The sequence below is a fragment of the Condylura cristata genome, unplaced genomic scaffold, assembly GCF_000260355.1.
Source record: "Condylura cristata isolate star-nosed mole 26May11 unplaced genomic scaffold, ConCri1.0 scaffold00002, whole genome shotgun sequence".
Lineage (NCBI taxonomy): Eukaryota > Metazoa > Chordata > Mammalia > Eulipotyphla > Talpidae > Condylura > Condylura cristata.
This window is the reverse complement of record NW_004567103.1, coordinates 78,767,153-78,783,199: the sequence shown is the minus strand read 5'-3', so window position 1 is coordinate 78,783,199 and position 16,047 is coordinate 78,767,153.

The following is a 16,047-nucleotide window of genomic DNA, read 5'->3' as shown; positions in this document are numbered from 1 at the left end:
AGATTTATTTATTTGTGCATACAGAACTGGGGTACAGGCCAGAGGTACAGAGGCAGTGAGTGGATTCACCAGAGGCAGAGTGGGGAGCTGAACAGGCCGACTGGCGAAGTACACTGCTGAGGGGAGCAGCGGGTGGGTTAGGAGAGGTCTGCTGTGCCATGTGGATCACCTCCCGGGCAGGGATTGAACTCATGCTGAAGTGGCTTTAGCTTCTTAGTGCTGTGCTTTAACCTGCTGCACCACTAGGAGGGCCCAATTTATGCATACTTTTTAATATAACTGAAGGAATTTGTATTAGATGGTGAAGGTCAAATCTGTATAATTTCAGATTTGGAGACAATCAGAGTATTAGACTACAAGAGAAGACCAATGTGGTGGTATATGATCTGTAAATATTTGAAATAGTCTTTTTTAAGAGTTGAATAATGTCCTCTCCAGAAAATTATCATGTATTCTGGAAAGCTTAAGAATATGACTTTTTTTGGAAATTGAATTTTTGCAGATATAACTAATTAAGGTAAGAACATGCTGGATTAAGTTGGGCTATATAAGTCTAATTGCTGTTGGTCTGTGAGAAGAGAAGACAGGCAGAGGCAGAGGAAAGGGATAAGGTCATGTGAAGACTGAGATACAGAAGTGACACAGATCTAAGCCAAAGAATGCCAAGGGTTGCCAGGAGCCACTAGAAGCTAAGAAGAGGCAAGAAAGGATTCCTCCCTAGAAACTTCAAATGGAACACAACCCTGCCAATATCTAGATTGTCAGCTTTTAGCCTACATAACTGTGATATAATACATAGATATTGTTTTAAGCTGCCTAACTTGTTATGAAGTTCTTAAGAAATAAATACCATTTTGGAATAGAATTGATATTTTTTTTTACATAGGTTTCTAGAATTATGGACAAAGGATGGGGGACACTAAATTAAATTTACCAACTACAGTCAGGTGTTATAGAATAAATTGCCTTTTGAAGATATGAGCATCCCACCACCGGACGTATAGACTGACTGCTCCAAGGAATAGAAACATAATTATTAGAATTGGCTTGATTTTTGGAATGGATGGGATTCTAGGGTACTGTTAGCATTAATAAGCATATACTGGTATCATCCCTAAATTTAAAAATATAAACCAAAATTTTTGAAATACAAATTTATAAATAACTAGAGGTCCTTCATTAGGTATTTTTATTAGACAAAGTTCCTGGATGTAAGCCCTGGAATAATTTTCCTTTCTATAGGAAGTACATGAAATCACCACTTGTTACTATCGTCTTCCTTGATAAAAAGTCAAGAAATATTTATGTATTCTTACAAAGAAATGTTTTTCTTTGTATGTAAAACTATGCTTTTTTGTTTTTACATGGTTCCATTATAGATGATATAAACAATTTTCCCTTCCATTTTAAATGGGAGATAAGTGCTATGATTAAATGTTACCATTTGAACCAGCTTTTGGTAGATTTGATTATTAGCATCAATTTTTTACCCTTTGTTATAATTACACCTTTTTCTATGTGCCCTTAGTTTCTACTTAAGTAAACGGAATGGGTTTGGTCTTTGCTTTGTGACTTAGTTTAGTAAGTAGGACTTTAGCAGACACCATACTGGTAGAGGCTTAAAATGTGCTTGCATGGATGAGTGTTTGGAGTTTTGGCTTATTTTGGGGGGGGAAACAGCTATTGGTTAGTTTACTAATCCAAGGACAATTACAGACATTTGGTACAGATGTAGACAGGACAAGACTGTCTTATACTAATACAGATCACCAAAACCCCACATCATCCATATGCAGAAAGAGACCTAGTGAAGGTAGTTTGTATCACATGGATTTATGTTATAGTGTATTACTCTGATAATTGCTGACTTCAGCTAAATTCTGAAGGAATAAACTGGATATCATCATGATTTCACTTTCCCCCCCCTAGAGTATGTAGCAAAGGAGATCAGATAATCTCTTCCCACCACACTTCACTTGACCTCAAAATCCTTCATGGAACTTGACACAGTCCACAAAATAACTCTTCTCATCCAGTTCACCAAGTCTGTTATGCCAACTTGGGGATCGAAAGCTGTGACAAGAGATGAAAATGAGAGAAGTTAAAAACTCTTCTTAACCTCCTTGTGACTAAATTTAGTAAATCAGCCAACTTTTGACCAGCTAAAACATTACTAAAATTGATTGAGTTGTCCAAGGAAGTTTAATTCTCTGATGGGATCACAAATGTATGTTTTTAATTCTCTTGTCCCATGAGAGACAATTGGACTAAATCACCATTGCCAAGCTTCTGTTTTATGTAGCTACATGCAATTTTAACTAATATAGAATTTGATGTTATCAGGGATATAGAATAATCTACAATCCTGGCTGAACGAATGAGGAAAGCTATGGGTTTGAGCATACAGCTATTGAAACATTTTTTTTCTTTGGTTAAGTTGGGATGTGGACCCCATGTTGAATAAAGATATCACCATGATGGATACTGAGGGAAAAATTGAAATCATTGGCATACGCTAAAATTTCCCATTTTAGCCAAATTCTGTAAGAGCTGCATGAATTCAGATTAGAGATAGTCTGCAAATACATGTGAAGTATATATATATATATATATATAACTTTGCTAAGAGAGATACTTTCTGCCAGTGACTTGCAATATAAATTCAATAAGATCTCCATAATATAAATCCCCACAACACTAAAGAAATTTACTTTTGTGCATCAAACATAGGTCATTAAATGTATTGCGATGAGTAGGGGCCTTGGCAGAAGATTGGATTGCTGCTGTTCGCCTTTCTCAAACACTTTCTATTAGGTATTTTTCTGCCCAAATGTAATCTGACAGACAAAGAGGTTGCTTTCTGAATGGACCCTTTTTTGCAATGCCTCAAGGTAATGACTGGTCACTAAATCTAGAGCTGGGGTAATATCCAGAGTTCACAATTCAATTGACAAAAGATAGGAGTCTTCATACTAAAAGAGCTTAGGCAAATTTTTACCTGCACAGAACATGGAGTTTACTAAGTTTTAGATAGTGAAGCCATGGTGATCTGGATGGGCCTTTCCTGTTTCTGTTTCCCTTCAGGAATAGCAGAGTGGCTTGCAAGTGTTCAACAATGGGTAAAAAAATATTCATCCTTGACCCTCCCTGGTAGCACAGCCAGTTAAATCACAGCACTAAGAAGCTAAAGCCACTTCAGCATGAGTTTGATCCCCACCCTGGGAGATGACCACATGGCCCAACACACCTCTCCTGACCCACCCGCTGCTCTTCTCAGCAGTGTGCTTTGTTGATCTGCCTGTTCTCCTCCCTACTCTGTCTCTGGTGAAACCTCTCACTGCTCCTGCACCTCTGGCCTGTACCCCAGTTTTATATGCATAAATAAATCTTTAAAAAATATATTCATTCTCATTTTAAATGAGCAAAACCAAATTTTTTGAACTTTATTTATTTTTTAATTTATGCATAAAGAATTGGGTTACAGAAGGATGTGAGAGGACTTGTCAGAGACAGAGTGGGGAGCAGAACAGGCAGACTAAGTACACTGCTGAGGGGAGCAGTGGGCGATACAGGGGAGGTCTGTTGTGCCATGTGGGTCACCTCCCTGGCCGGGGACTGAACTTATGCTGAAGCAGCTGCGGCTAGCTTTGTAGTGCTGATTTTTAACCTGTTGCACCACTAGAGAGGGCCCCCCAATTTTTTTTTTTTAGGTTTTCAGCCTGTGTTTCAGAGTGCAGATCCAAAAGAGCACTCACTGTCCTAAAGGTAAGCGCTCACTACCAGGACTACTTCTGTGGCATACTAGCCACAAAAATTGGAATGAAGATGCCTGGATCCTGGTTACAAAGACAACATTCAGAAGTGAGGGTGCTCAGTTTTGTTGTAGTAAGATTCAGAAGTTGTAGTAAGATTCAGAAAAAAGCAACCTCATAGACTTGAACTTACATTCTTTTACACTTTCTTTGTTCCTCAATCTTTTAAAAATTGCTTAAGCTCTATCCCTGGGGAGACAAACTTGAGTTTTTCCATCTTTTCTACTTACCAGTCAATAATAAAGCTCTTTCTATGTGTGTTTGACTCTTGTGACTATTCCTGGACCTTTAAATTCAACACACAAAAAAGTAACAGAAGTCCTGAAACTTAGTCATGCAATTTTTCTATTTTAGAAAATTCTCATTTTAGCTATCATCTTGGAATTTAACAGACAAGAAGTTCCTGCTTAGAGGTCAGAACCAGGACAGTGAATCCCAGTGAATAAAGAAGTCTCACCCTGAGAGCAGAATGGTCTCCCGCCAGATTGGCTAAGCACAGAGAGTCCTAACTATTCCTGTTGAAATTCCATTTTGGATTTCTATTATTTCCTTTCCAAAATGAGTTCACTTGCTATTGTATCTAGTTCCTTTCCCATTTTTGTATAGTAGGTGTGTGAGAATACGATAACTTATCTTTTAGTCTTAAAGTTGGGAAACCATGAGGCATCTCATTCTCTCTAGGCAAAGTAGACTATATATCACCTAGAGACCTGGATTTTGACCCAGAATTAAGAAATCCAATAAAGCTTGGAATTGATTCTTTTAGGCAGGAGTATATTTAACTGTTTCCTTACCCAACATCTGAACTCTCATTCCCTGATATTTTGGGGATGGCAATATGTCCACTATGAATCAAAATTTACCTATTCAAACTCCCTTTCTTCTAGCAATGTTTCTAACATCTAAAATGAAATGGTTGGATGGAGATTTCAGGACAGTTACTATTTTTCCCGAGAAAAAGAGGATGACTGACTGTCGCACATTTCAGCTTTTGCATTCATCTTCAGCTTCTTTCCTGGAACACATGCAAATCCGCCGTTTTGTTACTATATTATTAGAGTCATACTACAGATTGCAGAGAGAAAGTCAGAAGAATATGAGTTCCTGGTAACTCACAATCTCTCGCCTCTCAATTGTTTGTCACATCAGAAATAGAAACCACAATTTGATTAGGCCAATGTTCTCAACTTTCACTTAGGATAAGTGATAAAAAGGAAAATGTCTCTTCCAGATTCAATACAGATATAAATACTGTTTAGTAATTTAATTTACAAGAAGCAGTGGAGAATGAAACAAAACAAACACAATGCACATCTTTCAACTAACATTTTCCTTGTGATGTTTTGAAATACTCACTGATTGCAATTAAATAAATTTCAGTATGATTTCCTTCAAGGATATCTCATTTTGACAGATCTTAAGATGCCCACATAAGAATAGAACAGTAAGAAAGGAGGCATCACAAGGTCAGAAGCTGAGATAGAGTAAAAATAATTAACGTAGTTTTTATATAAGCTACATAGAAAAGGAAACAACCAGCAGACACAGACTGGGGGTGGGAGTCTGAGGGCCATTGTAAAAGAATGACTAGACCTTCCCACTTGACCTAGTCAAAGCAAATAAAGAACACTTGGTGGCAATCCTACAAGTAATTTAGCAATCCTGAAAAGGAATGAACCTCCCCCAAAGAAGACTACAGCAGTATGATTTCTGAACTCTCCAGGGGCAGCAGTTCTTCTGCCTGCCTGTGGCTAAGCAGGTGCTTCTATTCCCTTTATAGAGCAGCAGCCTCCTGCCTGCCTTGACCTGTGACCATTTCGGGGCCTCTTCCCTGACCCCGACTGCTCCCCAACCCTGGTAAGGTAGCTCCCCTTCCAAGGTTTCCCTCCTGCGACCATGAAGGCCTCTCTTTTAACAAACCTGTCCCTTTTAGGGGAGCTCATTCTGCTTGCTTGTGTCTTTTTGCTTTTCCGTCCCTCCCTTCTCATGGTAAACCTGCCCTTTTGGGTATAACTAAAGTCTCTGTGTCATGAGAAACTCATCTGTGCCATTGAAAGGGGAGATCTGGTGAAACTTTTCCTAGTGAATCCAAGGACCCCATTCCTGAACCCAGTATCTCTGAAACAACTTCAATAGCCATTGTCATATTTATTAGATCCCACCACGTCATTACGTTCTTTAAATTCAGGAAAAGGGAATGGCCTTGAGGCAGCAATTCAGAGCAATTCCAAATTGACTAGTCTTCCCTCATTACCCATTATATGGGGCATGTCTGATTTGGATCCACAGAACCACAGAGCTGATCTCTTTCAAGGGGCAGATACCAAATAGCCATAAAAACCAGATAACATTACCAGCACAACGTAAAAAAGAAAATTCTTATTTCCTGAAGTCCAGATCTTTAGTATCTGGCATTGGTAGGCCTCCATTTCCAGAGGTCTTCCTCATGTCTGTAGGACCTTCTCTGTAGGCATGTGGATGATATAAGTTGTGAAGACTTCTTGACATGGTCTGAACTTCAGCCATACTCCTTTTTTTTGAAGATCCCCAAAGTACTTTATATATATATATATATATAAATTTCTGTCATTGGACATTCTTCACCAACAACAGAATAAGAACTCCCAGAAAGCAGGTTCACCCGGTCTCATGGAATGTGTTTGTGGAAACTAGGGAAGTCCTACATGCATCAGAGACACTTGGCTGATACATTGTTTTTTTTCTTTTTTACAGGGTTTCCTAGAAAATAGACACCAAGTAGATGCCTATAAAAGCAGATCAAAGTGAATAGAAGCAGATGGGTAGCTATGGTTTGGCTGCATGGGTTTTTAGCAGTTGATTACTTGATACAATGGATGTTTTGAGTCAAACATGATGGCACAGCTCCTTATGCTTTTACATTGTCTTCCAATAGTACTGGTTTTTAGTTGCATTGCAAAAGAAGGTAGAACCATACTTTAATTTTCTTGTTTCAATTCACTTCTTTAAAAAGATTTATTGTTTGGAAGAGACAAGTGGGTCAGAGACATGGGGAGGGCTGTCTTTGGCAAAGACAGTGGAAACTAAAATCTTGACCTCACTGTGGATTATGTGTTTGTATTTTCTCTGTGTGTCTCAACTCCCCGGGACCTGTATACCCTGCCAGAAGGTATCTTAAATTTGTCATAAATTTTCTTGGCCCTGCTTTGGGTCAACTCTCTTGTACGCATTTGCCCAAAAGGGGATGGTTAATTTTCAGAGTTTTATTAATATCCTTTCTTCTCTTGTCTCTCTGTGGCATTAATTCTATTAAAAATCTTTCACTCTAAAGAATGAGTGATAGTGAATAACCTTCTGTGATGCTGAATTTCTATTAAAATATATTTGGAAATATCTATAAAGAGACAATGCTAGAGTTGAGATGGTATGGACTGGTATGGGAATTTGGAGGTTTGCTAGAGGCTAGGAGTCAAAAACCCCACACCCATTTATGGATGTTATAGTGCTTAGAGGATTTAAATACCACGCAGCTCTTTTTGACATGTGGGACACATGTAGGTCAATTAATCTGGAATTGTCAGCAAATCTGTCCCATCTATTAAGCAATGGGAGATAAAGGAAGTGTACTCCACTCATCAAATAAAATTTACATAAATTATGCAAATGAAACAAAACTGCTCTGGTTCAAAGGGAGAACTTGGCAAGCAAAATTAGAGGGGGCCCTGTATCCCCCCATCAACTTGGCTATGTCTTGACCCCTGAGGCAGATGAGAGGAACTCCAGAATCACTATTGTTCCAGAGTGCACAATTTAGAAGGCATCATGTAAAGAAAGCATCCCATTTTCCTGAGATGGTGCCTGACATCTGCAGATGTCAGACATCTGCATCACACTTCTAACCATTTCCTGTACCTTTGTGCTTCAGGGCAAACATTGGAATGACTGCCTTCCTGCTGCTGACCTTCCCTCTTTATCATTCTCTGCTTGATGTAGGCAGCGGAGACCACAATGAGAAAAACAGGCTAAAGGTGTTAGAAGCAGATCAATACTGGAAGTTTTACAGAACATTGAGAGTGGTACCCCTTAACCCCCAAACCTCCCTCTCTAAATGGGTTCTGTCATTCTCCACATCAAGACAAAACATATAAAATCATTAATGGAAAGGAACTGTAATATAATTAGTATGCAATACAGAAAAGACAAAGAAAATAGTTTCTAAATCAAACACCCAAAGTTACCCATCTCTTCGTGGGTAAAAGTCCATCCAAAAGGGATTGGCCCAAAGCAAGTCCTGAAAGCCCACACAAGTCTAAAGCACCTTCCTTTGGGGAACCATAGAAAAGGGTCAGAAGTGGCCAGACAAGTCTGGGAGGAAAAGAGCAAAATCAAAATCAAGATAAACACTGTCATAGTCAATCCCCCACGGGTCTCTCACCCACATCTGTTTCAACCAGTCCGAGGCCAAGAAACAAGAGTCACTTCTTCACATGTCTCTCTGCTCCATATGTCTCCCTCAGGTCTTCTTCTGGCTCTCCATCCTGCTTCTTTCCTTCTCAGTCCCCTTCTCCAGATTCTTCTTTTCTCAGCTCAGCTCCACCCTCCTCCACATGGGGCAGGGAACCTGGAACCTCCCTGTTACAGAAGGAGAGGGGACATTTCCTGGGACTGGACTTGAGGAAACAGGAAATGGGATGGCTGCGTGGTGCAAAAGCTATGACGAGCAGCATGAAGCTTTGGGTGGCATTGTGTATAGTCGTTTGTTGACTAAAACTGCGTGAGGCTGACTCTGAGTCAGCCCAGAAAATTAGGGCATAACAGCTAGTGTCATATGCCTGGGCATGATCCCCACGCAGCAGAAGGAGCAACAGTGATAGGAACTGTGAAGGCCTAAAGAATAGCCTTCCCATCACACTTATGGTCCTTGGGTATCTGAGCCAAGTGGTGAAGGAGCCCCAACATGACAAAGACTTTTTCCTACCTTAACTGTTTCCTATTACACTGATGTGAAGAATTTTGTGGAGAAAGTTTGTCAACTATCACCATGAGTGGAAAGAGCAGTGTATCAACTGAGCTCTCTTAAAAAAAAAATCTTTTTGGGGCCCTCCCTGGTGGCCCAGCGGGTTAAAGCACAGCATAAAGAAGCTTAAGCCATTCCCGCATAAGTTCAATCCCCACCTGCCCCAGAGGAGATCCACTTGGCTCGGCAGGCAGACCTCTCCTGTCCCGCCTGCTACTCCCCTCAGCAGTGTACTTTGTCGATCTGCCTGTTCTGAGCCCCACTCTGTCTCTGGTGAATCCTCTCACTCTCCGCATCTCTGGCCTGTACCCCAGTTTTGTACGAATAAATAAAATCTTAAAAAAAAATCTTTTCAAGTTTTATTTTATTTACACATCCAAGAACTGGGATGCAGTCCAGAAGTTTGGAGAGTGAGAGCATTCACCAGAGACAGAATGGGGAGCAGGATCTACTGAAATACAGTGCTGAGGGGAGCAGTAAGCAAGACAGGAGAGTTCAGCTATGCCACCTCCCTGGCTAGGGATGGAACTCAGGCAGAAGTGGCAGTAGCTTCACAGCACTGAGACTTTAACCCTTGCATTTGCCACCAGGGAGCCCTGTGAGCTCCCCTTAATCACTGTGACGGGCCCTTGCCCTTAGAGAACTTGAAATTTTGCATTTCAGCTTCAAGTTTCTCAAGGGTGCACCTCTGATGATACTACTTATCTAACGTGCTTCATCCAGGGGGTGCTTTCTGAGTTCCCTTGAGAATAATAGATGGTTATCTGTTACATCCTTGCCCATCTGAGGGGGTCTTGTTCCAACTGCCTTATACCTGGAGGGCACAGACATTGGGTATAAGAGATCACACATGAGGGAAGGTGACTGTGTCTCTGTGATAGATCACCATGAACACAAAGTGGATTTGTCTGCAGTATTTCTATTAAACAACAGGAGATAAAAGACAGACATTCCATCTTCTCCAAATATTCAGAAACTCACAGTGTTTAATGACACAGACAAGTTCTGGGGACAGGAGGAATGACAACAATGCAAAACCAGAGAAGTAAAGAACATTTAGTAGAAGTCATTTATTTTCTGAACAATGAAGTCATTTGTCTCCTTCCTGCAATGTATCTATTGATCTTTTGTTTTCCTCTGGGGACAAAAAAAGAAGCAGCATTCCTGGCTACAGGGGAAAGAAACCTCAGATGCACAACTATCTCTCCCTGGCAGGTGTGCTGGCCTGTGGATTTCGCCAGCAGCTTTGGAACACGAGTCCTGGCAAAGGTGGGTGCCTCTGTACCTTTACGCCAGTTTCTAAAGCTGCAGATTGTTACTGCTTGGACAGAACAAGACAGAGAGCCCTCACTCTAGGAGGAGTTTGCAAAATGCCCATCTGTTTTGAGAGTTGAACACCATTGAACATTTTGTTAAAGACACATCTTTATAGCTGTATTTTATTGCTTTTTTTTTTTTTTTGGCAAGAGGAACATTTAGAAATATACATACATGAGAAGTGCAGAGAAAAGGAAATAAACAGTTTAAGCCCAGTTTATCAAATCTTAGCATTTTATTGCTCTGCTTAATTTTTTTCAAAGAACATTTTATAGAAACAGTTGCACCTCTGCCTACACTATACTCTTCCTGCCTTCTTTCCTGTAGGTCACTCGACCCTGGTTTGTTGCTATTATCGTCATCAAGTTTTTATGCCCTTACTTCTTATGTTTGTATTTCCCCTAGATATACATGTTTTAAAAGTTTAAAAATGATAAAATACTACATACCTCTCTGCTAGTTAGGGTTTCATTTAATGTTGTATTTCAATATTTGGTTATGTCAATTGTATATCTTTGATTATATTTCCATAGGGTTGATATGTAAGTATATAATTGTTTGAATCCAACCACCTTGCTATTTATCATTTCTCTCAATAATTGATCTGTAAATTTATTGGAATTTTTTTACAGCAGTAATAATTGTAAATATAAATAAGTAAAGTTTAAGTGAATAATAATATGTAAAAAAAAAAGTATAAATATTGATAGTGTTGGGGGATGAGTATTTTCTGAATGAACTGTACCTGATAGAAGTTTAGAGAAGTTTTGGGTTCAGAAGTGAGGGGTAGCGGGGTTCCTTTAGTTACCTCTGAGAAAAGTTTCAGCAGAACTCTCCTTTGAGCAGCACGTGGCGAGTTACCTCACAAGGCAGAGACATTTAGTTATATTCCAAAGGGTAGTTTATTATAAAAGAGTAAGAACACTTCCACAGACTCAAGCAGGCACAAAATCCCGTGAAAGAAACAGGATTGCTCAGAGAGAGGCCTTTATGGTCATGGGCGGCCAGACATCTGCCTTCCTTGCCACTGCAGAAATTGCACTTATATAGTCCTCTTCAAAGACTGATAGACTGAGTCGTTGGAAAAGTCAGGGCACGTATTTTTTCAATATGTCATGAATTTTCTGACAAGCCAAGAGTGTTTGGGAAGGGTTCATTGCTTTGTGGGATTGTTAACTGTTATTAAATTAATTAGTTCTAGGGCAGGTGCCTGTAGAGTAAATGAAATTGGTCAGGCTTTTATGCCAGTGGCTTTGGTGGCTAACACCTGAGGACTTGATCTTGTTAATATAGACGGTACATGGGGTGAGGCACGCATGACTGACGATGGACACCTGAGCATGGGCGTGTGCGCATGTGCAAGTGTGCACACTGGTTGGTGCCTGGAGGTCAGGGATATAAGGGCAGCGTTAATAAAGGAGGGCTATGGTGGGAGGCTAGTAGGGGAACAGCAGTGGCTAAGAGAGGAAGAAACCCCGGGGGAGGGGGCGCATAAAAATTCACAGGAGGCTCAACTTACTGTCTCCCTGCTGGCTTGTTTCTCCTGTGTACTATTCAAAAACCTGCGAGGTTGTCTTTGCAGCAACTTGGATGGAGCTGGAAATGATCATGCTTAGTGAGATAAGCCAGAAAGAGAAAGAAAAATACCGGATGGTTTCACTCATAGCAGGAGTATAATGGACCAGGCGAAAAAATAACAAAAATAATGAACAACCATATACCAGAGACATTTTGCAGGGGTGGAGTGGGGAATGGGATCAAAAACGGGGATGGGGGTTGGGGTAGGGGTGGGGAGGGATATGCACGGGATTATGGTGATGGCACACGGGTGACTTGGTGATGGGAAACCCGCAGGGATTACAATTGAGATGGAAAAAAAAAATATGTACAAAATGATGTAAAAACAAACTTTTGAAAAAAAAAAAATCCTGCGAGGATAATGCCAAGGGCTCCAAGTTTCTCTTTTAAACTTCTAGAACCTACGGTGAATTTGCCCGGCCTGGTTGAAAAACAGCATCTGAGGATTTTTTTCTTTGTCATTAAAAGTATTTTTTTATATTATTATTCATTTTTTTGTACAATGTATGCTTTTTCACCTCGATTGCAACCCTTGTGGTGAGGATTTTTTTCTGTATTTGGCTTGATAAGGTCAATTTGGAAGGACTGGTGATTCTTTTACAATGGCTTCAGCTCCATATCCCTCCCTGGTCTGCGCCTCAGCCAGCGCCTCAGGATACCTTACTTTTCTATTCAGCTTAATGACTTGTTAATCATTTTTACCCCTAACTCCAGCTTCTGGCCCTGTGTGATCCAGTTTCTGGTCTTGTGATGCCTCCTTCCCATTTTTTCTATTTTTAGCTTCCATCACACCCACTGATATTGCACCCACACCTGCGCACCCGAGTTCTAGGCACAGAGGACCACAACTCCCATAATGCCCTGGTTCTTGACCTCTTGTAGGGGGATTGCTGGGAAGTAAAGGTGGAGAGAAACAGCCAAGTACCATATAAAACCGAACACAAGTGGGCCTGCGGGTCGTGGTTTGGCCTGCATTCATCGAATGCTCCAGGTTCCAGCTCAGACGGTAAGACATATTGAACAATTAATCTCGCTTTCTCTCTCTCTTTTTGATTTTCGTCTCTTTTCATTTCCCTTGTAAATAAACCTTTTATTAATCTTTCCCAGTGTGCCTAACCTAGAGCTTGTCCTGATTTTTTATGACTCATGTTCAGGCCATTCCGTTTTCCTTTGGGGATTCCCTGTAACAATCATTTTCTTCTTATTTTTTTTAACTTAATACCTATCTTTCCCTGTTCTCTGACTCATGGGATGAGCCATGAATGCTGATATGGGAATAAAGGCATTTGCATTTATACGGGAATAAATGCTATATATAATTATTTATTTTATTAAGAATGTTTTGAAGTTTCACTATTATGTATAATGACTACTAAGGGGTTTGAGCCTTTAACCTGGTAGAGAATTTCTTCTCCATTCTTAGTTCACTTGCTGAATTTACCATGAGCAAGGGCTGCATTATATCAAATGTTTTTCCTTTGTCTAAATTGGATTTCTTTATTCAAACAGATGCAGTTAACAGTTTAACCATTATAGGCATTCTGCATATGGTTTAGGTATATATAAAGGTATATACATATATATGCCATGTTTCCTTAGAAAATATAATCTGAAAGAAATAATAATCAAATAGGGCTAAAAAGATGAAATGTTTGGTTTTTCTTTTTACATTTTGAAAGGACAGGCTTATTAGGAAAAGGTGAAAGATAAAGAGAGGCACCTGCATAGCCACAGGTGGGCAGGAGGGCTCTGAAGGAGAATTCTTAACATGAAGGAGAGCTGCACTGACATTGCACTAATAAGCAGTGTGACCTCTGGCTAAGTAACTTTGATCCCCTTAACCTCAGTTACTTCTCTGAATGAGAGGGTTGAAAATAATGCTTTTATGATTGTGCTTTGTGGAATCTTAAGGAGTTCTGCTGTCTGCCTAGGAATTATCACTCTGAGAATTCTAGGCATGCTTACCTCTCTTCAATTAATGACATGTGTCAGGCTCTGCTTTGATTACAAGTATTAACTTATCATCTGATTTTATCTTCACAACTTTTCAACTAGATAGTATGGCTTTCCCCAGTTTTCAGATATAGAAAGTGAGGCAAAGAGAGGCGAAATAACTTGCTGAAAGTCACATCACTGGTAAATAGTGTACTTGGTTCCAGAACCCCTAATCTCAAGTCCTATGCCAGACTGCTGTTTTCTATGTAATATATATCCTGGAAAAAGGGTCTCATACTTAGAATGTGGAAACTTGTGATAACATTAAGATCTCTTAAGATTTAAGAAGTTGAATTACTCTGGTTCATCATCACCCTGCCACTCTGCCAGCCATTCTCTGGCTCTGTAGTGATGGGCACACTTGTGCTAAGCAGGAGGCTGTCTGTTCTTTTTCTTCTGGTGCAATGCAGAATCCTTCTGGGCCATGTATATCTATGTGCAGGCTCTGAATATATGTGTTTATATATAAGTGAATATATATACTTTATTTATACCTAAACGATATGCAGAAAGCCCATAATGGTTTACATTGTTAGAATAAAGACACAGGAAAAATGTGTTCTCATTCTCATTTCTGAAAGTCCACTTTTGGACTCATTGGAAACAAGAGGCAGTGAAAAAAGAAAGATAAAAGTGAAAAATTAACTTAGATGTAAAGTAAGGGCTTTTCATGTTCTCCAGATAAATCTGAATTTATATTGCAGTTTTGCCAATATTTCCTTCTAGGTGACTTTAGAAAGTTAATTAAGCTTTGGATCCCTCAGTTTCTTCATCTATAAAGAAGTACAATAAGAATACCTAGTTTATAAGGTTGTCTCGACCTTTAAGAAGCAAAATGCACATGAAAGTCTCACCATGGTACCCAGTGCATCAGCAGTACACCTTTGCCTTTCACTCAGGGGATTGTGCACCGAACAGTGCCAGGCATTACTTCCTGAATTAGTCATTTTGGAGTCTGTAATTGACCGAATGACTCCTTCTAGGAGATCTTCCTCTAGCTTTTGTGCCTTTACTTTAAGTCTTCTGAGTAACCCAGATGTTTCCTTTATAGTTATTTTCTGTTAGATTTCTCTTCAATTTGGCATTGATAGAAAAGTCAGATACTTGTGTGCTGTGATCTTTTCCTTGATTTCCTTCTTTATTCCTCAATGTTTACCCTCAAGTTTCTTGTTCCTTTGGAGCAAGACAAGTTTCCTTGAAATAGCCTGCAAAGTACAGTTGCTGGGAGCTGAGTACTATCTTAGTCTTTCTTGAGAAATGAAGATAAGTAATGTGGGATGAGACTCGCCTTGGTGTAGCTACATTCCATATTCTTTTATCTATCCCTTAAGGACAGAATTTGCTAAACAGAAAAATCAATTTATCAATAAGATAAACTATAAATTGGCTGAGAACAACTATGTATTTACCTTTGTAAAGCCAAAGTATGAGTGTTATGGTTCCATATAACAAGGGTGTATTAAGTATCCAGATGCCTGAGAGCACAGATTCTGATCATAGTCAGACAACAAACTTAAAATGCCCAGTATTTTCCAGTATCTGTTCCTCAATACTGACAAAAACATGCATTTCAGAGTTGAACTTAACCTTTAATAAAACTTAACCTATGTCATAATTTGTTTTTAATTCCGTTCCTATCTCCCAGTTACCTATTTTTTTCCATTTAGGTTCTAAGGATTCAACTTGGTGCTCCCTTCCTGAGAGATTCAGTTGTCCTTTGGTATCAAGGCCATAGAAAATCAGTACTAAACACAGGAACACAGTACGTACTTTCCTCCAGAGTTATTGCTGAGAACATACCATAAGGCAAATGTCAGCAAACCTGTGGGAACTTGAGCAAAAGTAATGAGGGTAAGTACTGAATGTATTTAAAATTCATTCATTTATACATTCATTGAATGTATAAAATTCTTTCAAAAGTGGGTATTTAAGTAGAAGAGAAAGTGAATGGATATTCAGAAGGGTAAGAAATAATTCAACTAAGAAAATCAGGAGGGAAGGGAGAGAAAATGGAATCATCTTTCAGTGTCAGTTGTAAGTGATAATCAAAGGAAATCACTGTTGATAAGTCAAATAGTAAAGTCCTGTGTCAAGGATTAATAATCATAAAGGTAAAATATTAAAATAAGCATTAGAGTAACAGCACCAAAAATATCTTCCTAACCACCAAGAGAAATTAAAAAAGTAAAAAAATAGCATATAAAGAAGCATAGTTAATATAGCATGATATAGTAAATATAATTTAATATATGGGTTGAAAATCATTTGAATGATATTAATGAACATAAGTTATGTAATGTACCTATTAATGAAAAAATATTTTCAAATTGCAAAGAAAAACTGAGTTTG